Genomic DNA, 22,822 nt, shown 5'->3' on the forward strand with positions numbered 1-22,822 from the left:
GGCCTTCAGATTATGGTGTTGTGCTTCAGGAGTATCCAGTCTAAAAATTTATGAAACGTGGTACCTAGAGGAAGAAAGAGAAGGTTGTAGCCTTCTGTAGGTCAGCACCTATGTACTAGTACATCAGATAGTACAAGAGCTAAGGGGGTGGTATCTCCCTTCTAGTAGCAGCGGGAAAACGAGTAATGGTTGGAGCATTTCAGTAGGCTGGCACCTTCGTACTAGTAAATGGATTGGCTAGTACAAGAGCTAAGGGGGTTGTAGCTCCCTTCCAGAAGAGTCTGGAGAATGAGAGAAGGTTGTAGCCTTCTGCAGGTAGAAACCTGTGTACTGGTATAAGACTAAACCAGTACAGAACTATTGTAAAAAGAAGTTTCTTATTAAAAAGAAGATTGAGACGACTTGCAGCAGGTGGTTTTCACCCACATTGGGTTTCCACCTTACATCGTGGTGTTCATGTGTGCTTCTTGTGTGTGATGATCTATTCTGTTTTACTGCTCCTATTTACTGTTCATATGGTTAACAATGTTCTGAAGCACTCATTAAGGATCAACTAACTAAATCATAAGTTTACTGGATATATGCTTGTTGCATTACACACAGTTGCGTATACATGCGATTTGCCTTAACTGAAGTAGCGTATATGAATATTAATATGGAAATGAAAAGGTTATATTGATTTGATTATACTGATTCACCCCCCCAGTATTATTTCCAACATGCCCTAACCAAACTCCCCACCTGACAATGTCTTCCACCCGAATCGACCCACTGAAACGTGCCTTAAGGCCAAAAACAGGGGTAGTGCTCCATCTCTGCCCCTTGAAATAAGTAAAATAACATTAAAAGTAGAATATTTCACTTGTGCTGAAAACGACTCCCACTTATTCTACACCTCTCAAGTCATTTCACAAAGTCAGACTAGAGTTAAGATCAACAGGCTCTTCTTTCCCTGCTGATTTTTCCAAGCCCATTCCCTTGGCTGTGGTTTCACTAGATAGTAGATAGGGATAGTGGGAATCTCATTAATCCATTCATGTGCATCACTAATTAGATGACGAGGAATTTGGCTACCTTAAGAGAGTCATAGTTACTCCCATTGTTTACCCGCACTTGGTTGAATTTCTTCACTTTGTCATTCAGAGCACTGGGCAAAAATCACATTGCGTTAGCTTCTGCAGGGACCATCACAATGATTTGTTTTAATTAAACAGTTGGATTCCCCTTATCTGTACTAGTTCTAAGTTGACTATTCGAAACCTAGGGAAAAGCCCCCGACAGGGGCATTCTACACTCGTAGTGCAATCAACACGTGACTGCCCGCCCTCGCCATAAGAGTAGATCGGGTAGAATGCCAACAGCCCACAAGTTGAGGAGGTAGACCCCTAGGCCCAGCCCTCAGAGCCAATCCTTTTCACAAAGTTACGGATCTGTTTTGTTAACTTCCCTTACCTACATTGTTCTATTGATAAGAGGATGTTCACCTTGGAGACCTGATGCGGTTATGAGTACGACCGTGCATGAATGGTACTTGGTCCTCCAGATTTTCAAATGTCCCTGAGGGTGCACTAGAAACCACAAGATGTGTATTTCTCTTCCACCTGCTAGACCCTATCTCCCGGTGAACCGATTCTAGGATGGGGAAGCTATTAAAAAGAAAATATAACTCTTCCTGGGGCCCCCAACGATGTCTCCAGATTTCCTAACGTTTCCGCCCGCCGCCATGTCCCAATTCAGGAATATTAACCCGATTCCCTTTTGATGCTCATGTAGAGTGCACCCTTGATACAAGGCTTACCCATCTCTTAGGATCGACTAACCCATGTCCAAGTGTTGTTCACATGGAACCTTTCCCCACTTCAGTCTTCAAAGTTCTCATTTGAATATTTGCTACTATCACCAAGATCTACACTGGGGGTCGATCCACCCAAGCTCATGCCCGAGGTTTCTCAATGACCCCCGTGTCCTCCTACTGATTGAAGCCAGGTAATTTCTCTAATGGTCGAGTATAGGTTGCACGCTTCAGCGCTATCATTTTTGGGGCTAGTTGATTCAGCAGGTGAGTTGTTACACACTCCTTAGCAGATTTTGACTTCCATTGCCACCGTCCTGCTGTCTTAATCAACCAACACCCTTTGTGGGATCTATATTAGTGTACAATTCAGCACCGTAACTTGACTTTCGGTTCATCCTGCATCGCTAGTTCTGCTTATCAAAAATGGCCCACTTAGAGCTATCGATTCCATGGTGTGGCTCAATGGAGCAGCCACACCCTCTTACCTATTTAAAGTTTGAGAATAGGTCGAGGGCGTTAAGCCCCTGATGCCTCTAATCATTTTATTTACTAGATAAAACTTGCATGTGAGCTCCAGCTATCTTGAGGGAAACTTCAAAGGAAACTAGCTACTAGATGGTTCGATTAGTCTTTCATCCCTATACCCAAGTCAGATGAACGATTTTCACGTTAGTGTCACTACAAACCTCCACCAGAGTTTCCTCTGGCTTCGCCCTACTCAGGCGTAATTCACCATCTTTCGGGTCCCAGCAGGGGTGCTCACACTCAAACCCTTTGCATAAGCTCAAGGTCAGTCGATGATTCACCCCCCCAGAGAGGGTATCTCTCCTGTCAGCTTCTTTTCACCTCGCAGTTTTTCAAACCCGTCGAATTGCACACATGTTAGACTCCTTGGTCCATGTTTCAATATGGGTCGAATGGAAAGCCCGCCAACCAACACCATGAGTGTGTAGGTGTACACGGCCCGCCACAAGGGCACATGCTTCATTATTTGACCACCGCAAAGGCAAACCGACATGTAGTAATCCACTTGCACTTGTGATGATGCAACAGCCTGTGTTGGTTTGCACCTCAAGTCAAGCGGCGGACCAGCCTGAACTGTTCCACATCCGACTAAGATGCATGAATAGCCTCCATCCGCTTCTCTCCCAGCAATTTCAAGCACTCTTTAACTCTCTTTTCAAAGTCCTTTTCATCTTTCCCTCATGGCACATGTTCGCTATCCATATCTCACTCGTAAATAGCCTTGGATGGAATTTACCACCCAATTAGGGTTACATTCCTAAACAACCCAACTCACCGACAACGCCTTGTGATGTGGCAGGGTCCTGACCCGACGGGGTTGTCACCCTATCAGGTGCCTCCTTCCAACAGACTTGGCCCAGGTCCACCACTGAGGACGCTGCTACAGACTACAATTCTAGTGATGTTGCCACTCGATTTTCATACTGGGCTCTTCCCGGTTGGCTTGCCGCTACTAGGTGAATCCTTGTAAATTTCTTTTCCTTCGCTTGATTATACGCTTAAACTCAACGGGTGTTCTCTCCTGAGCTGAGGTCACAAAGTTGGAGCTAAATCTGCCCTACCTGATAGGAGGATAGGAGAGAGCAAAGCAAGTTCGAGCAATGCCACACAAAGATTGCATCAACTAACGCCGACTGCCCATCTAAGGGGACAAGATCATTGCTCGCCGACGCATGCCATGAAACATCACTTGAGGTATTTCAGCCAACCGCACCACATTCGGCATGGACGACCAGCTCCGCTTCTCACTAACATATTGTAGGGAGCACATTTGAAGGGGATGTGATGCCCAGATAGACATGCCCTTGACCAAGGCCTCGGGCACAAATTGCGGTCAAAAACTTGGTGATTCATGGGATCCAATAATTCACACTAAGTATCGAATTTTGCTACATTCTTCATCATAACAACAGTCGAGATATCTATTGCCGAGATTTGTTTCCACGTATTACCGAAAAATCTGCCACAACATTAAATAGGGGCACCCCCCACGACAAATGTAAGGCTAAGGGCCAAAACGAGGAAAGGAAGTAAAACGCATGAAAGAAAGAGAAACAAAGGTGTCTACCCCCCTCATAGGAGGAGGCTCAAATAGAGAACAATCCCCTCGATCCCTAGGCCCCCACAAAAAGGGGGAAAGTGCATGGAACAACAATCGAGAAAAACTAGGGTGGCCACCCCAGGAGCTCGCACTAATTTTAATCCTTCCGAAACACCAGTCCGCAACAATTCCCATTTTTCTCCATAAAGCTAGGGACAGAAAGGAAGAAGGGAAGAAAAAAAGGTGAAAGAAATAGAGATCAAACATGGCTACCGACTCACAAGGGGAGGCTCAAACAAAGAACAAGCCTCCCAAGCCCCATGCCTTCGCAAAAACGAGGGAATTGAAGGGAACGACGATCAAGAAGGACTAGGGTGGCCATCTCAGGAGCTCACACTGCATTTCATCCTTCCCAAACACCAATCCAGAACAATCCCACCTTTTCTCCGTAAAGCTAGGGGCCAGAAGGAAGAAGGGAATTAAACAACATGAAAGAAAGGGATATCAACCGTGCCTACCAGCTCACAAGGGGAGGCTTCAAATAGAGAACAAGCTTCCCCAACCCCATGCCTTGGAAAAAAGAGGTGAACTGTAGGGGACGACGATCGAGAAGGACTAGGGTGGTGACCCTTGGAGCTCGCACTGTGTTTCATCCTTCCAGAACACCAATCCACAACAATTCCACCTTTTCTCCGTAGAGCTAAGGGCCAAAAGGAAGAAGGGAAGAAAACAACACAAAATAAAGAGAGATATCCAATGTGTCTATTAGCTCACAAGGGGAGGCTCAAATAGAGAACAAGCTTCCCCAACCCCATGCCTTCGCAAAAAGGGGGGAACTATAGGGGACGATGATCAAGAAGGACTATGGTGGCCACCCCTGAAACTCGCACTACTTTTTGTCCTTCCTGAACACCAATCCACAACAATCCCACCTTTTCTCCATAAATCTAGGTGCCAAAAGCAAGAGAGGAAGAAAACAACATGAAAGTAAGAGGGGAAGAAAAAAACATGAAAGAAAGAGATATCAAACATGGCTACTAGCTCACAAGGGGAGGCTCAAACAAAGAGCAAGCTTCCCAAAGCCTGTGCCTTCACGAAAAGGTGGGAACTATAGGGGACGACGATCGAGAATAACTAGGGTGGCCACCTCGAGAACTCGCACTGCCTTTCATTCTTTCTGAACACCAATCCACAACAATCCCACCTCTTCTCCATAAAGCTAGGGGCAAAAGGAAGAAGGGAAAAAAACAACACCAAAGAAACAAAGATCCCAAGTAAAGAGAGAAGCTCAACAGCATGCTCAGTAGATGTCTGCTAACTAAAAATAAATCAAACAAGGCACCCAATCAATGAGCATCCCACCTCTTCACACCCTCCCACATAAATTATGATGCAACACCGTTTCTATCTTACAACATAACAAACAACAACCAAACAACAAAGCAAATAAATCACAACCTAAAATTTACCACTAGAAAAGACAAGGGCCACGATGAGACCAGTGTCTAGAGCATGTTACTAAGAGGTAAACAACCCCTCAACCTGGCACAAGGCTTCAAAAGACAAATAGACTACTAATAACAAACCCACCCTGCTATTGCACCCCTCCATGTACTAAACACTCAACAACCTTTCAAGTGAGAAAGTCAATGGGGGTCAAGAATCAAAATCCAAAGAGGAGGTGTCACGGGCTGACACTTAATGCTGGAGAAAGCCATGGGCCATAAATACATCGATGGTGCAAGGCCACTAAAGAGAGACATCTGCAAAGCGCACACCACGAAACAAAGAAATGACTAAGTCCCACAAAAAACCCACAATCCAAAGGGAGGAACAATGACATAACCCGCTACTTATTTTTTCCTTAGAAGGAGAGTGGCTCATGAGAGGACGAGGAATTCCCTCGATGGCAAGGGCACGAGATAAGATTGCCACCGTCATGCCCATTGGTGGGGAAAATTGTGATCTCAATGGAGCTCAGACTGAGGGAGGGGTTTTTCATTACCTGGACACCCAACCCTTCCGCGAGGGCATATCGATGAACAGTCAGGAGGACTAGGGTGGTTAGCCTAATGGGTTGAACCACTCTTCATCCATCCCATACTGACCCCACCTCAACAATTTCCCCTCACAGAAGGTTTGAGCTACCATAAACACACGTAACCACTCCCTCGACCCAACCACCAGCAAAAACGCTCACGAAAGAAACACATCAACCACTGCCACCTTTTCGAGAGAACCTACTATGGAAGCCTGCATCCTTGGCCCATTCCTTCCAATGAAAAGAAGACCGAGCACCGCCATTACGAATGAGTCTAAATTTATCCATCGTATTCCCCAAGCACCTCAACTTCATCAACCATGCCCGGCCAAACAAATCGTTGGAAGGGCTCCCAAGAAACAAGCTTCTGAACCCCCTACAGAAACACATTGGTGGAAAGAAAAATAAAGGATGGGTGGGACAAGTACAAGCATCTGAAGACACAATCCAAAAAATTCACCGGATCATTCAATCGGTAGGAGCGATGGGAAATGTGTACAAAGGGCAAGGATGTAGCCAACACAAGTTGATGACACGTGCTTACTAGGAATTCCTCGTTGAAGACCAATAATTGCAATGGTCTATTCCCATCATGATGCAATTTGAGAAGATTTCCTGATCCTCTCAAACTAGGAAGAAAAACTCGTTTGCTGCATTAGTGTAGCACGTGTGTGGCCTAGAACATCTAAGGGCATCACAAACCTATTATTACCTCAAACATTCATGGCCTAAATGGCCATAGTTCCCTCTAAGAAGCTAGCCACAAAGGGGAACCTCCATGTAGCTAGTTAATAGGCTAAGGTCTCGTTCATTATCGGAATTAACTAGACAAATCACTCCACCAACTAAGAACAGTCATGCACCACCACCCATAGAATCAAGAAAGAGCTCTCAGTCTATCAATCCTTACTATGTCTGGACTTGGTAAGTTTCCTCGTGTTGAGTCAAATTAAGCCGCAGGCTCCACTCCTAGTGGTTCCCTTCTATCAATTCCTTTAAGTTTCAGCCTTGTGACCATACTCCCCCCAGAACCCAAACACTCTGATTTCTCAGAAGGTGCTGGCGGAGTCCTTCGAGCAACATCTGCTAATCCCTGGTCGGCATCATTTATGGTTGAGACTAGGATATTATTTGATCATCTTCGAGCCCCCAATTTTCATTCTTGATTAATGAAAACATCCTTGGCAAATGATTTTGCAATGGTCCATCTTTCATAAATCCAAGAATTTCACCTCTTACAATGAAATACGAATGGCCCTGACAGTCCCTATAATCATTACTCTTGTCTCGAAGGCCAACACAATAGTACTAGACTCCTATCACGTTATTCCATGCTAATGTATTTAGAGCATAAGCTTGCTTTGAGCACTCTAATTTTTTCAAAGTAACAGCGCCAAAGCCGCGACCCAGCCAATTAAGGCCAAGAGCACGCAGCTGACAAAAGGGATGGAAGGGCAGGTGCACACCGAGTAGGCGGACCAACCTTTATGACCCAAGATCAAACTATGATATTTTTAACTATAACAACTTAAATATACATGTTACATAGTAATTTGTCACTACCTTCACTCCAGTCCTTCTACTGTGTCATGTGTCGAAGTCAAACATGCTCATATTGAACAAATGCTCCCTTGTGCTACCAAATGACCCATTTTTCCTAAGTTATCTTCCTCATCGCGACTGTGGACTTAATATATGCGCTGAAGGGCGTTCACAAATAGTCCAGATGCACTACCAGTGCGAAAGTACATCTGATTCCTATGATGGTCCGATTTTATGCTCTAGCGCGAGGTTACTTATGATCTTTAACGATGATCTGACAGGCTACATTGTTCACTAGCGATCTCAGTGCTAAAGCTCAGTTGTTCACCTGCGATGATCCAGATTGGGCGAATTTGTTCCAACAGTCGGCCTTCTAGATGACTCCAAACCAGGTTTTTGGCATAGTTTGTATCACCCTCCTTTCTCTGGCATGGAAATTCCATCAATTGTGCTACTTTCCTTGGAGATAAGCTTAGTCTTCCACCTTTCATGGAGACTCCTTCTCCTATTTAAACTCTCACCATTGCTATGCACTGCTAGTTTTTGGAAATTTGGCTAGTTTAGCAGTGTTGTTAGTGTTTGTGAGTTTGTTAGTATAGCTGGTGTGAGTGTGACAAGTGTGGGATTGTTGATAGCTTGTGGAAGGTTGTGAAGTGCCCTTAATTTTGTGTAAAAATTATGAGTGAGAGAGATCTTGTATGTTGGGAGATCCATCTTCAAAGAGTGAATGCTTGAGGAACATGCTGGCTGGATCCCTCTAAGAAGGCATGTGACATCAAGACTTTGGTTGTAAGCTTGCTCTTATTTCATTATTAATACAATCAATGATGCTTTCCTATGTCTTGTATGTAATTTACTTGATAGCTCATGACTTCTTGACTTTGTGAGTAAATAGATCATTGTTGTTTTCTGGTTACATGCTTTGTTGTATTTCCTTTGCATTATTTCAAGTTGATTACTCATTGAGGAAGCGGAAGCTGGAGCAGCGCAACGAAACTCCATCGGCCACAGGTTGACGTAGGCCTCCAACTATGATTGTTTAAGGAAAGCTATTATTGATCTATCCTTGTTTGTGACTAGACCCACTCTAGGGCTAGAGGGGTTGCCTTTGTCTGCAGAGGGAACAATTTCCTGCATCACAATATGCTCTTGGAGCTGTAATTACTGTGGATGCTGGCACTCGACTTGCCCTCCAATGGATCCTCATTAATGGATTTAGATTGTACTAATTCCAATTACTAGACTCGATGAGCCCAGTATTGTTATTTATTGTCACTACCTCCCCATGTTAGGATTGGGTAACTTACGCGCCTGCTGCCTTGGATGTGGTAGTCGTTTCTCAGGCTCCCTCTCCAGAATCGAACCCTAATTCTTCGTCACCTGTCACCACCATGGTAGGCCTCTATCCTACCGTCAAAAGGTGATCGGGCATAAATTTGAATGAAGCATCACCAGCACAAGGGTTGTGCGATCGTCAAGTATCATGATTCACCGGTGAAGCCGGCAAGCCCACGCTGGCCTTTTATCTAAAAAATGCATCCCTTCCAAAGAGTCAGGACTTGGTTCATGTATTAGCTCTAGAATTAATATGGTTATCTAAGTAGTATGGTACCATCAAAAAAACTATAAATGGTTTAATGAGCCATCCACAGTTTCACAGTCTAAATTAGTTCACACTTAGACATGCATCGCTTAATCTTTGAGACAAGCATATGACTACTAGCAGGATCAACCAAGTAGCACCCTCAAACATCAAAGGGCATTCTGGGTGCTCTCTTACCAAGATCCAACCTAAACACCCATCAACTCAAAGAGATATCAAAATATCATGTAAAACTTTTATGCCTTACACCTCTTACATCCCAAGAAGGAAGCACATGCAACATGCCAAGGACATGGTGAACAAATGGGTAGACCTGTCGAGCCACAAGGCACCAAGGCCAATTCTGAGTTTGCAACCACACCCCAATCAACAAGAAAATGAGTGATCACTGACCCACTCCCTTAGAAATGCCTCCAAAAGCCTCAACGCCCAACACCGAGGCCACCTAGGAGTCCACCTGGATAGCAGCAATGGTGAACCTCAATCTCCTGATCGCCTACGACAGCCTCGATGCAAAGGAAATAAATGGAGAACGACCAACCATGGAACCTCTATATTATAAATGAGCCCCAATCCTCCCTGCCCCACACTGAGGCCACTTAGGAATCCACCCAGTCAGCAACAATGATGGACCTTGCTCTCCCGATTGCCTATGGCAGCCTCGAGTCCACCTGGAGTCCACCCGGATGCCACCCGGATTCCACCTAGGAGTCCACCCGGATAGCAGCAATAGTGGACCTCGATCGGATGATCACCTGCGGCAGCCTCGACACAAAGGCAAGGGAAGGAAATAATACAAGACAAGCTGAGTGTCATGCGAAAAGAGTCGACGGTGCGGACACAACCGACCTCCCTAGAAGCCTAAGACTTTCTAGTGACAAACAAGACAAATGACAACAATCCTTCTCTAAATATGCGTTATACTATGAGAAATCAAGTGTTTTAGATCTTACCTATAACCCAACGCTGTTGTAGCAGTCCAGCTTCGTTGATCCGGATGAGCTCCTCCTTCTCTTCGAAACCTGCATCCACTAACAACCAAACGATTAAATAGCACCTGATTATGACATAAAATAAAACATATTTAACATATACACCAAGGAGTATATGAAACAACTCATAAATAACAAATTGTTGAGAAGAATGGACTAATTTGTATTAAAGGTAACAAAAGGAACCATTACAACCTGAGCCTTGGTGTTGTGCAAGCTCCTCCTAGGGTCCACAAGAGTTCTCCTTTACTCTAATCAGCTCACCCACCTCCCAATGGAAACAAGCAAAGATGGTAATCTCTCCTCACAAGCTTTCACAAGGAAGTCCTAATTCCAGCAGCATCTACCCTTAGGAATGTTCAGCTTTCAACCTCCCTCCCTCTGGCCCAATGCCTGTATTTATAGTGCTCTAGAGGAAGTTAATTAGCTCCACCATGGATGGGATAATCCCCTCTTTCAATGGGATAGCTCCCCTCTTCATGGGATAAGTTCCTCTTTCTTTGGGTACATGAACCATCTGGAGGCGCTTCATACACGTCAAACAAGCTTCTAGAATGCTCTAGAAATGACCACAAGTAACTTTTTAAAGATGAAACTTGCGCCTTTTGACCTTTACAGGGGTACGCACCCACCCCTTTACATACAGAGCGTACAAGTACGCAGGTATTGTGAACTTGGGTTGCGTACACGCAGGTAAGGCTAAGAGAAACTGCGTACCAGAGATAATTGACTTTAAATGACTTTTATCTTCTTTTTTGGAGTTTGACATGTAGAGCAGAGGCATGAGACTTGCCAAGGAGGATAGTATGACAGTGGATGGAGCCATAATAACTGAAAATAGTCATGGTGACATTTTTTAGTGTAACAGATTGCCCCCTAAAGTGCGAAGCCTGTAGTAGATTAGGGTTTCATATGATCTAGGAAGGGTGAAGTACTTTATCATTTCAAGGAGTATCTTGCGGAGAGCCCGGTCAGAACCTGCAAATATTCAACACAAAATACATATATAAGATGATATCATCGCTGAGGTAGGCATTCCCATACTCAGATTGAAAACTTTAACTAACAATCTAACTACTGCTCTGATACAAGAATGATTTTGCAGTACATCACAATCATAGACTTTTGTAGACACAGTATGGACGCAGCCATCTGTTTATGATAAGTCTACTATATAATGAATACAAAAATCCTCGCAGCCTGGATGGTGGAAACTAGATCCAAGGTCTTCATTTCTACTTCCCGAATTGGTACGATTCTATCCATGCGAATAAATGAGTTGATGTCGAACATGGTAGAAACCACTTGATTACCAGTCGATGATGTAAACTGTTAACAAGTGTGAGAGAGACCACCAGTGATGTCAATGGTTCTCAAAGCACCCAGTACAATCCATGAAATGTAAATGAATGGGTTGATGTCGAACATGTCACGGAATCCTTTGATCGAAAGTCAATGATGTAAACTGTCGTCAAAGGCGAGAAACCTGCCATTGATGCATGCAAACTTCAAGGTACTGACGATTTATAAGTCATCTTTCTAGATAATGTGTTGATGTCGATAGAAAGCGACCCGTCGCAGGCAAGCCCACAACACGAAATCATTGTTCAAGTTGAAGAAATGTTGTTGTAAGGACTGACTCAGGGATGGTCAAAATGGATGACAAGTATTTTGCATATGAATGGTTTATTTGCAGAGACCTCTTGAACACATAACGACACAGAGATGGCTTGGCGACGATTGACCCAAAGTTAATACCCAGAAACGGTTGAAGACTTTCAAAGAGGTTTGATCAGCTTTAAGGCAAAGGATTTCCCAACCCAGGTGAATGAAAAGTGTCGTGTTCAAGAGCGGTGATAAGGTTCTTCTGTAACAAAGGATAACAAATAGGTTCATTCTCCTCTCTTTTCCCCCACCATTTCTGGCAAGTACCTCTTTATTTTTTACAAGCTTGAGGAGGATAACATATGCTTGATTATAAGCTCATCCTTCGGATGAGTCCAACTTAGTTTAGATTCAGACCCTAAGAAGGAGTGGTCCGTTCCTGTTTGTAATCGAACAGGTCCTTTACTGTGAAATTTTAACGAGTCCAGTATAGGAGAAACTCGGCGTTTTTCAATTTTAGAGAGTCTGAAAAAACTAAAGAAGACTCCAAGGTGAACTTTTTCGTAAATTTGTGTCTCTCAAGCCCGAAAAAGTATAAAATCATACCTGAGAGAACCGCTTGATCTTGCGATCAAGGAGTACTTTCATGATTAGTGCCTCTGACCTGAAAAGTAAAAAGTGATCAAGGGCACGTCGTTTTATTTCCAGTATCGAGTTTGAAACGACAAAAACCCGGAAATCTTTTCTTGTTTTTACAGTCAGAAAAGGGCTATAAGAGGACCGTCTTTTAATTCCATTTTAATGAGTGTAAAAGAAATGCTCGGCAATCCTTTCATATTTTAGGAGTCAGAAAAGGGCTTAAAAGATAACTCTGATTTCTTGGTTCGTGAAAAAATGATGATTTTACCCTAAAGTCCCTTTGTCCTGCACAAAAACAACACATCACTCATACCTGTTTAAGATAGGCAAAAATACATTGAAAAAATATCCTTTCATGGTGAAAAATAAACAAACTTAGCATTCATTTATCCAAAAAACCTATAAAAAGACTTTTTACCATGTCATTTTTACCATTTTACTGTTGAGGTTGAGAAAATGGCTTTTGACAAGAAACTTCCCGTGGACATTGCGGAGAATCCGACCGTCAGAATCGAGTGCCGTCTCTTTCAGGTATTTCACAACATCCTCCTATTCAATTTCATCCGTTTAGAATTTCATTTGTAGTCTTAGTTTGATTTTTTAGAGCATTTTGGGTTTTAGGGTCCGCTTTTCGGGGTACGCAGGTGCCCCATGGGTGACCTGCGTACCCCGACCTTTTTGTATATAGGAAAAAGGTCGGAGTACACAGCCCACCTTCAGAACAGCTGCATACCCACGCTCTGTTTTCTGAATGCGGGGTGCGTACTCCGCGCAAAGCAGATTTTCAAACCCCAAACACAAAAATCAACCATCAAATTTTTATTTTATGAATTCTAATCAGTGTTTTTTGGTGTGTAGATTGTCCACCATGCTAGATTGGCGTGAAAGAGAACACGAAGACGTTGATTTGGCCGCAATAGGTCATCAACCTTCTATTGATGCGTTAAAGGCATGCGGTTTGTACAAGTACTGGGCCATACCTAGCATGAGGGCCCAGGTGCCATTCTTAGAGTGGCTGGTTGAAAGGTGGAACATTCAGGATCAGTGTTTCTACATCGGAGAGCACCAGCTCGAGATAGAGACCTCCGACATATATTTTCTCACTGGCTTGCCTAACAGGGGCGAGCAACTCTCTCTATACGGGACTAGGCCGGGTGGCCAATCCCTTGCTAGTCTCCGGCTAGAGTGGTGCAACAATCAAAACTAGGAGAAGGGGATAGAAATCAAATGCATATCCCATCCTGAACTTATGGTGATAGCCTTTATTGTTACCAGACTTTGCGGTGCTGCCGCTTTACACATAGCCACTGGTTCCCAAATGCGGATGGCTATAGATTTCTTCCAAGGCACCATTTTCAACTGGTGCGATGCTGCGTTGGCCAATATGAAGGGCCAACTAACTAGGGCAAAGAAAAGACAACTGAAGACCTTTGGATATGGGCCTTTAGTTGTGAGCTTTTCCTTAGAGAGAGTTCCAATGCTGATCCCCCAGCATCTTACAGTTCCAGTTGGGCCTCCTCGGGAGCCTAAGCTTACGCGGTGGGTTGCGGTAATGGCCCGACATCCTCATGAGGGAGCGGCCGTTGTTCGATTTCCTGATGGTTAGTTTCACTGGCTGGAGAACCAGGTCTTTGCGATTCAGGATTTTCCTTATGCCGGAATGGATTTTTGGAATGATTCGGACATGGTTCTTCCATAGGGAGAATAATGGGATGACATGGGTACTTCATTTTTCACAAGTTTTTAAATTATCTAATTTTTTTGTTTTTTATATATATTGTCTCAAACTGACAGTAAAAATGTTCAAAATGCAGATGTAGGCCCACGGCGTCCAGCCAATCTCCGGGCTTTTGAAAGGAGACATCCAGCTGCACCGGCACCGGCCCCACAGGACGCGGCTGCAGAGACACTAGCTGAGTTGGAGCAGGATCTAGAGCGTCTGACGACGGGTATACCAGAGACGACTATAGATGATATTCCTATCAGACTGCAGCACTATGTACTTGCAGTCCCGGGACCTTTTAGGAGGTTTCTGTGTAGAGTGGCCCGCACAGTGGTGTCGTATAGACAGCACCATCAGTGATCGGATGGTCACTTTTGTAGACACATGTGACATTTTGACTTTTTTTACTTATCATTTTTGTCGATCATAAGGTGTTTTTCAACCTATGATTGAAGACGATGTATATTTTTTGACACACTTCTATCTATATATATCATTATTACCGGCTTATTTTGTTAAACATGTGTGATGAAATGTTTGTAAATTTACATTTATGATTGTTACAAATGTCTATTTAACATTCGAGACGCCATTGCATCTACTAATGTATTTAAAGACCTTGGAATATGCTGATATTCAATGTAATCAAATTCACGTTCCAAGAGACGCACCCTCAAAAACAACCTTAATAACACTGGATTTCTAATGGCATAGACTCTATTAAGCTATAATACAACGAGTTCAGAATCTAACCTCACTATCAAACTCTGAATCCTAAATGAAATAGATTCAGATAATAACTCAATCACTGCACTGTATTCTGCAATGTTGCTTGTTGTTTGACCGAGGCTCACCCCATGAATAGAAACTAACTCGTCAGAGGGCGAATAGATAACCCAAGCTGCGGAAGAGATATTTCGTGTATTACGGCAAGCACCATCAGCAAACCCAATGTACGTTTGGAGAGGCGTCAACATCTGCAATATCAAGAGTAAAACCAAGATAATCCAGAATAACGACGAAAACACACTCTCTAAGCTAAGCACACTGTCTAAACTAAACACACAGTCTAAACTAAGCACAAAGCCTAAACTAAGCACACAGTCTAAACTAAGCACACATACTAGCTAGAAAGAGAAAACTAATCCTAACTAAAATCTCCATACCCATCACTTAAGCATAATACCTCTTTAGGTAAAGTCCATTTCTGTGTTTACCCAAAGAGTCCCCGTCAAAGTCTACTAGCTCATAGGCCCCTTTTTCTAGCTTTCGCTTGACAATGTAGGGCCCATGCCACATAGGAATGAATTTTCCAGCACCTAACTTATCATTAGCTTGATCATATAACAACACTAGGTCTCCTTCCGAAAAATTTCGAGGGGTCACATTCCGGTCATACTGAGCTTTCATTCGCTTTGCGTGAGTCTCGATTGCTAATGCAACTTCACGTCGAGTCTCATCTAATTTAGCTGAGTATAACAGACGCTTCTCCTCTTCGGAAGTAGCTGGAAGTAATTCGATGGCCATTTGCAGTGACAGGATTTCGCATTCAATGGGCAGCACGGCTTCCAAACCATAAACTAGTTGGAAAGGAGTGAACCCTGTTGATGTTTTCACTGAGGTTTGGTATGCCCATAGCGCCGAAAATAACATGTTGTGCCAATTCGACCGATGAATACCAATGATCCGTCGGATCATGATAACTAGAACTTTGTTGATAGACTCAACCAGACCGTTTGCTTGGGGATAATAAGGAGTAGAGCTATCATGACGTAAACCAAGCTGGCCTGTAAGTTCTGTCATCATAATGTTTCGAAAATGGTGCCCATGGTCAGTGATTATCGCTTGTGGGACACCAAACCTAGCAATAATGTGATTGAATACGAAAATCGCTACTGTCTTGTCGTCTGCCTCGAATGTAGGCATTGCCTCGGCCCACTTAGTAAAATAATCAACCGCAAGGATGATACACACATGCCCCCCGGCCGAGTGAGAGTTACAAGTAATAAAGTCGATACCCCATTTGGCGAAAGGACCAACGACAATTATAGGGTGGAGAGGAGCAGGTGGCGCACGCATCTTTCGATCAAACACCTGACAGTTGTGGCATTTTTGGACCGCAATAATACAATCTTTAAATAAGGACGGCCAGAAATAGCCAGCGCGCAATATCTTTTGGGCAGTGGCATACCCAGACATATGACTGCCACACGCTCCAGAGTGACAGTCATTCAAAACCCTTTCAGCTTCCTCATGAGTTAAGAAACGTCGAAAAATCAAGTCCGCCCCATGACGATAAAGAGTATCTCCAATGATTTTGTATTGTTGGGACTGGAATCGAATTTTCCGACGTTCCGACTTTGAGATTTCGGGCTGAAAGGATTGGGTCTGGAGATAGACGATTATGTCCCCATACCACGGATCTAGAGTGCTGATAAGAAACAAAGATTCGTCTGCAATGGGCTCCTCTGCCACTGTTTCTGTGTCAGCACGCGGGAAATCACACATTAACTCAGCAAAGACTAAGGATTTCTTAGACTTGGATTTCTCGAACTCCAAATCGAACTCCTGCAAGATAACGATCCATTTGGAGTACTTGCCCCCTAGCAATTGTTTAGTCAGAATATAAATCATAGGGTTGCAATCCGAAATCACTGTAGTTTTACGGAGAAGAATGTAGTGACGAAAACGCTGGACAGCTTGAACGGCTGCCAGTGCCAACTTTTCCACATGTGAGTACTTTAACTCGGTTGGATTTAAGGTTCGACTAAGATAATATATCACATGTTCCGTTCCGAATTCATCTTCCTGAACTAAGACCATTCCAATGGTCGAGTGGGAGGCGGCGAGATACAAAAAGTAATCCTGGTTGTAGTTGGGAGGATGCAGCAACAGTGCATGGGTCAACGCGTGCTTAAGTGCATCAAAAGACTTCTGGGCTGTCTCATCCCAAGAGAATTGAGCATTTTTTTTTAACAACCGGGTGAAACCCTTTGAAAACATATCCTTTCATGGTGAAAAATAAACAAACTTAGCATTCATTTATCCAAAAAACCTATAAAAAGACTTTTTACCATGTCATTTTTACCATTTTACTGTTGAGGTTGAGAAAAGGGATTTTGACAAGAAACTTCCCGTGGACATTGCGGAGAATCCGACCGTCAGAATCGAGCACCGTCTCTTTTAGGTATTTCACAACATCTTCCTCTTCAATTTCAACTGTTTAGAATTTCATTTTTAGTCTTAGTTTGATTTTTTAGAGGGTTTTGGGTTTCAGGGTCCGCTTTTCGGGGTACGCAGGTGCCCCATGGGTGACCTGCGTACCCCGACTTTTTCGTATATAGGAAAAAGGTTGGAGTACACAGCCCACCTTCAGAACAGCTGCGTACCCATGCTCTGTTTTCTGAACGCGGGGTGCGTACTCCGCACAAAGCGGATTTTCAAACCCCAAACACAAAAATCAACCATCAAATTTTTATTTTATGAATTCTAATCAGTGTTTTTTGGTGTGTAGATTGTCCACCATGCTAGATTGGCATGAAAGAGAACACGAAGACGTTGATTTGGCCGCAATAGGTCATCAACCTTCTATTGATGCTTTAAAGGCATGCGTCTTTACAAGTACTGGGCCATACCTGGCATGAGGGCCCAGGTGCCATTCTTAGAGTGGCTGGTTGAAAGGTGGAACATTCAGGATCAGTGTTTCTACATCGGAGATCACCAGCTCGAGATAGAGCCCTCCGACATATATTTTCTCACTGGCTTGCCTAACAGGGGCGAGCAACTCTCTCTATACAGGACTAGGCCGGGTGGCCAATCCCTTGCTAGTCTCCGGCTAGAGTGGTGCAACAATCAAAAGCAGGAGAAGGGGATAGAAATAAAATACATATCCCATCCTGAACTTATGGTGATAGCCTTTGCTGTTACCAGACTTTGCGGTGTTGCCGCTTTGCACACAGCCACTAGTTCCCAAATGTGGATGGCTATAGATTTCTTCCAAGGCACCATTTTCAACTGGTGCGATGCTGTCTTGGCCAATATGAAGGGCCAACTAACTAGGGCAAAGAACGGACAACTGAAGACCTTTGGATATGGGCCTTTAGTTATGAGCTTTGCCTTAGAGAGAGTTCCAATGCTGATACCCCAGCATCTTACAGTTCCAGTTGGGCCTCCTTGGGATCCTAAGTTGACGCGGTGGGTTGCCATGATGGCCCGGCATCCTGATGAGGGAGTAGTGGTTGTTCGGTTTCCTGATGGTTACTTTCACTGGTTAGAGAACCAGGTCTTTGCGATTCAGGATTTTCCTTATGCCCGAATGGATTTTCGGAATGATCCGGACATGGTTCTTCCACAGGGAGAACAATGGGATGACAAAGGTACTTCATTTTTCACAAGTTTTTAAATTATCTGTTTTTTTTTTTGTTTTTTATATATATCGTCTCAAACTGATAGTAAAAATGTTCAAAATGCAGATGTAGGCCCACGACGTCCAGCCAATCTCCGGGCTTTTGAGAGGAGACATCCAGCTGCACCGGCACCGGCCCCACAGGACGCGGCTACAGAGACACTAACTGAGTTGGAGCAGGATCTAGAGCGTCTTACGGTGGATATACCGGAGATGACCATAGATGATATTCCTATCAGACTGCAGCGCTATGTAGTCGCAGTCCCGGGACCTTTTAGGAGGTTTCTGTGTAGGGTAGCCCGTGCAGTGGGGTCGTATAGAGAGCACCACCAGTGATCGGATGGTCACTGTTGTAGACACATGTGACATTTTGACTTTTTGTACTTATCATGTTTGCCGATCATAAGGTGTTTTTCAACCTATGATTGAAGACGATGTATATTTTTTGACACACTCCTATCTATATATATCATTATTACCGGCTTATTTTGTTAAACATGTGCGATGAAATGTTTATAAATTTACATTTATGATTGTTATAAATGTCTATTTAACATTCGAGACGCCATTGCATCTGCTAATGTATTTAAAGACCTTGGAATATGTTGATATTCAATGTAATCAAATTCACGTTCCAAGAGACGCACCCTCAAAAACAACCTGAATAACACTGGATTTCTAATGGCATAGACTCTATCAAGCTGTAATACAACGAGTTCAGAATCTAACCTCACTATCAAACTCCGAATCCCAAATGAAATAGATTCAGATAATAACTCAATCACTGCACTGTATTCTGCAATGCTGTTTGTTGTTTGACTGAGGCTCACCCCATGCATAGAAACTAACCCGTCAGAGGGCGAATAGATAACCCAAGCTGCGGAAGAGATATTCCGTGTATTACGATAAGCACTATCAGTAAACCCAATGTACGTTTGGAGAGGCGTCGACATCTGCAATATCAAGAGTAAAACCAAGATAAGCCAGAATAACGACGAAAACACACTCTCTAAGCTAAGCACACTGTCTAAACTAAACACACAGTTTAAACTAAGCACACAGTCTAAAATAAGCACACATACCAGCTAGAAAGAGAAAAATAATCCTAACTAAAATCTCCATACCCATCACTTAAGCATAATACCTCTTTAGGTAAAGTCCATTTCTGGGTTTACCCAAACAGTCCCCGTCAAAGTCTACCAGCTCATAGGCCCCTTTTGCTAGCTTTCGCTTGACAATGTAGGGCCCATGCCACATAGGAACGAATTTTCCAGCACCTAACTTATCATTAGCTTGATCATATAACAACACTAGGTCTCCTTCCGAAAAATTTCGAGGGGTCACATTCCGGTCATACTGAGCTTTCATTCGTTTTGCGTGAGTCTCGATTGCTAAAGCAGCTTCACGTCGAGTCTCATCTAATTTAGCTAAGTATAACAGACGCTTCTCCTCTTCGGAAGTAGCTGGAAGTAATTCGATGGCCATTTGCAGTGACGGGATTTCGTATTCAATGGGCAGCACGGCTTCCAAACCATAAACTAGTTGGAAAGGAGTGAACCCTGTTGATGTTTTCACTGAGGTTCGGTATGCCCACAGCGCCGAAAATAACATGTTGTGCCAATTCGATCGATGAATACCAATGATCCGTCGGATCATGATAATGAGAACTTTGTTGATAGACTCAACCAGACTGTTCGCTTGGGGATAATGAGTAGAGCTATCATGACGTAAACCAAGCTGGCCTGTAAGTTCTGTCATCATAATGTTTCGAAAATGGCACCCATGGTTAGTGATTATCGCTTGTGGGACACCAAACCTAGCAATAATGTGATTGAATATGAAAATCGCTGCTGTCTTACTGTCTGCCTCGAATGTAGGCATCGCCTCGGCCCACTTAGTAAAATAATTAACCGCAAGGATTCTGGGTTAGATCCCCAGTGGAGTCGCCATTTTGTCATGCGGAAAGAGTCGACCGTGCGGACACAACCGACCTCCCTAGAAGCCTAAGACTTTCTAGTGACAAACAAGACAAATGAGAACAATCCTTCTCTAAATATGTGTTATACTATGAGAAATCAAGTGTTTTAGATCTTACCTGTAACCCAACGCTGTTGTAGCAGTCCAGCTTCGTTGATCTGGATGAGCTCCTCCTTCTCTTCGAAACTTGCATCCACTAACAATCAAACGATTAAATAGCACCTGATTATGACATAAAATAAAACATATTTAACATATAGACCAAGGAGTATATGAAACAACTCATAAATAACAAATTTTTGAGAAGAATGGACTAATTTGTATTAAAGGTAACAAAAGGAACCATTACAACCTGAGCCTTGGTGTTGTGCAAGCTCCTCCCAGGGTCCACAAGAGTTCTCCTTTACTCTGATCAGCTCACCCACCTCCCAATGGAAACAAGCAAAGATGGTAATCTCTCCTCACAAGCTTTCACAAGGAAGTCCTAATTCCAGCAGCATCTACCCTTAGGAATGTTCAGCTTTCAACCTCCCTCCCTCTGGCCCAATGCCTATATTTATAGTGCTCTAGAGGAAGTTAATTAGCTCCACCATGGATGGGATAAGCCCCTCTTTCAATGGGATAGCTCCCCTCTTCATGGGATAAGTTCCTCTTTCTTTGGGTACATGAACCATCTGGAGGCGCTTCATACACGTCAAACAAGCTTCTAGAATGCTCTAGAAATGACCACAAGTAACTTTTTAAATATGAAACTCGTGCCTTTTGACCTTTACAGGGGTACGCACCCACCCCTTTACATACAGAGCATACAAGTATGCAGGTATTGTGAACTTGGGTTGCGTACACGCAGGTAAGGCTAAGAGAAACTGCGTACCAGAGATAATTGACTTTAAATGACTTTTCTCTTCTTTTTTGGAGTTTGACATGCATAGCAGAGGCATGAGACTTGCCAAGGAGGATAGCATGACAGTGGATGGAGCCATACTAACTGCAAATAGTCATGGTGACATTTTTTAGTGTAACACTGAGCCTACAACCTCCCCTAGAAATGCCACCTAACCCTCCCCTCCCCACACAGAGGCCACCTAGGAGTCCACCCGGACAACAAAAACGATGGACCTCAATTGCATGATTGCTGATGCTAGCCTCAATGCCAAGACCCACTGAGCCCAAGACCAACTGAGCCCACGACCTCTCTTAGAAATTCCCCCCTGACCCTCCCCGCCCCGTACTGAGGCGACATGGGAGTCCACCTGGACAGTAGCAATGGTGGACCTTGATCACTTGACCACTTGTGGAAACCACGATGCAAAGGCAAAGGAAGGAAATAAATGAAAATCGAGAGGCTCAGTACACAATACAAGAACATATCCAAACATGAGGAGGGATTGGGCAGCTCCACACCCCACACACCCTACGTACAGGTAACCTATGATATTTCCCACAGCTTTACCAACTGGACAATGGATAATTTTCACCTATGGCCACCTCCACACAAAGGAGGGAGGTCGAAGCATTCCACCTCAAAATCCTTCTTCCATATATCCCCCACCATCGACGTAGCAAGCCATCTCCCCATTAGACCACAAGTGCATACACAATTGAAACAACAAATGCCCATAAACGTTGTGACTTAACATTTCCAACTGCAAAAGACTACCATGCATGTGAGATGCAAGGAGAAAGTCGACCACTCAATCAAACATATTGGGCAACACATCTATCAAAACCTTAAAGCCAATGCAACCATGGATGATGTGCACTTTGAAAGGAATGCCAACCCATAGCTTTACAATAAGGAGAACAGTGCCTCACATCACTTGATAGAAAAAGCAAGCAAGAGGGAGGGTAGGTGGTTTACAACCAAAACCCTTCCACGTTCCTCTTAAATGTATGCATCTCAACTTAAAATTCAAACACAAAAAGAGTACAAGCATAAGAAACAGGCACCAAAAACAACCAAACAATGAAGAGGCTAGCCATCATAGGGACCCACACCATAACAACCCATACAACTCTGAGAACTTAGAGCAAAAGGCGAATTGTTCACATATGCCTCCCAAGGCAAGCATGGCCAACATTACCGCTCATGTGCTACCGAGTGGGTATGGAGAGAAGATGAAAATCGGCCACCCTACAAATTACCCAAGGACATTCTTGAGGCAAACCCAAAAAACCAACTCAATTACCAACCCACCTTTCACACGAAAAGAAAACCCTCCCCACCAAATAGGGAGGAGGTGAACAATATAACGAGGAGCCAATTTCAATGGAGCCACACATGGCTACCAAGCCCAATCAAAATTTTCTATTTGCAACAATAGAGGGGCATGATAGAGACATAGGAACAATGGAGTTTTAGGGTTTCCATCGGGGACCACAACAATGAAGGCTCAAAGGAGTGCCGAGAAAACTTTAACATTTTTATCATTTGG

The 22,822-nt window shown here is 43.7% G+C and overlaps 3 pseudogenes; all 3 read right to left on the reverse strand.

Annotated features, from left to right (window-relative positions):
• Positions 1-1,467: 1,467 nt before the first annotated feature.
• Positions 1,468-3,332, reverse strand: LOC149157400 (25S ribosomal RNA; annotated as a pseudogene).
• A 270-nt stretch (positions 3,333-3,602) lies between these two features.
• LOC149157401 (5.8S ribosomal RNA) lies at positions 3,603-3,756 on the reverse strand (annotated as a pseudogene).
• Positions 3,757-6,178: 2,422 nt separating this feature from the next.
• Positions 6,179-9,182, reverse strand: LOC149157402 (18S ribosomal RNA; annotated as a pseudogene).
• Positions 9,183-22,822: the final 13,640 nt, after the last annotated feature.

The sequence above is a fragment of the Pinus tabuliformis genome, chromosome 5_2, assembly GCF_031772625.1.
Source record: "Pinus tabuliformis cultivar Carrire ecotype Pingquan chromosome 5_2, CPIR1, whole genome shotgun sequence".
Taxonomy (NCBI): Eukaryota; Viridiplantae; Streptophyta; class Pinopsida; order Pinales; family Pinaceae; genus Pinus; species Pinus tabuliformis.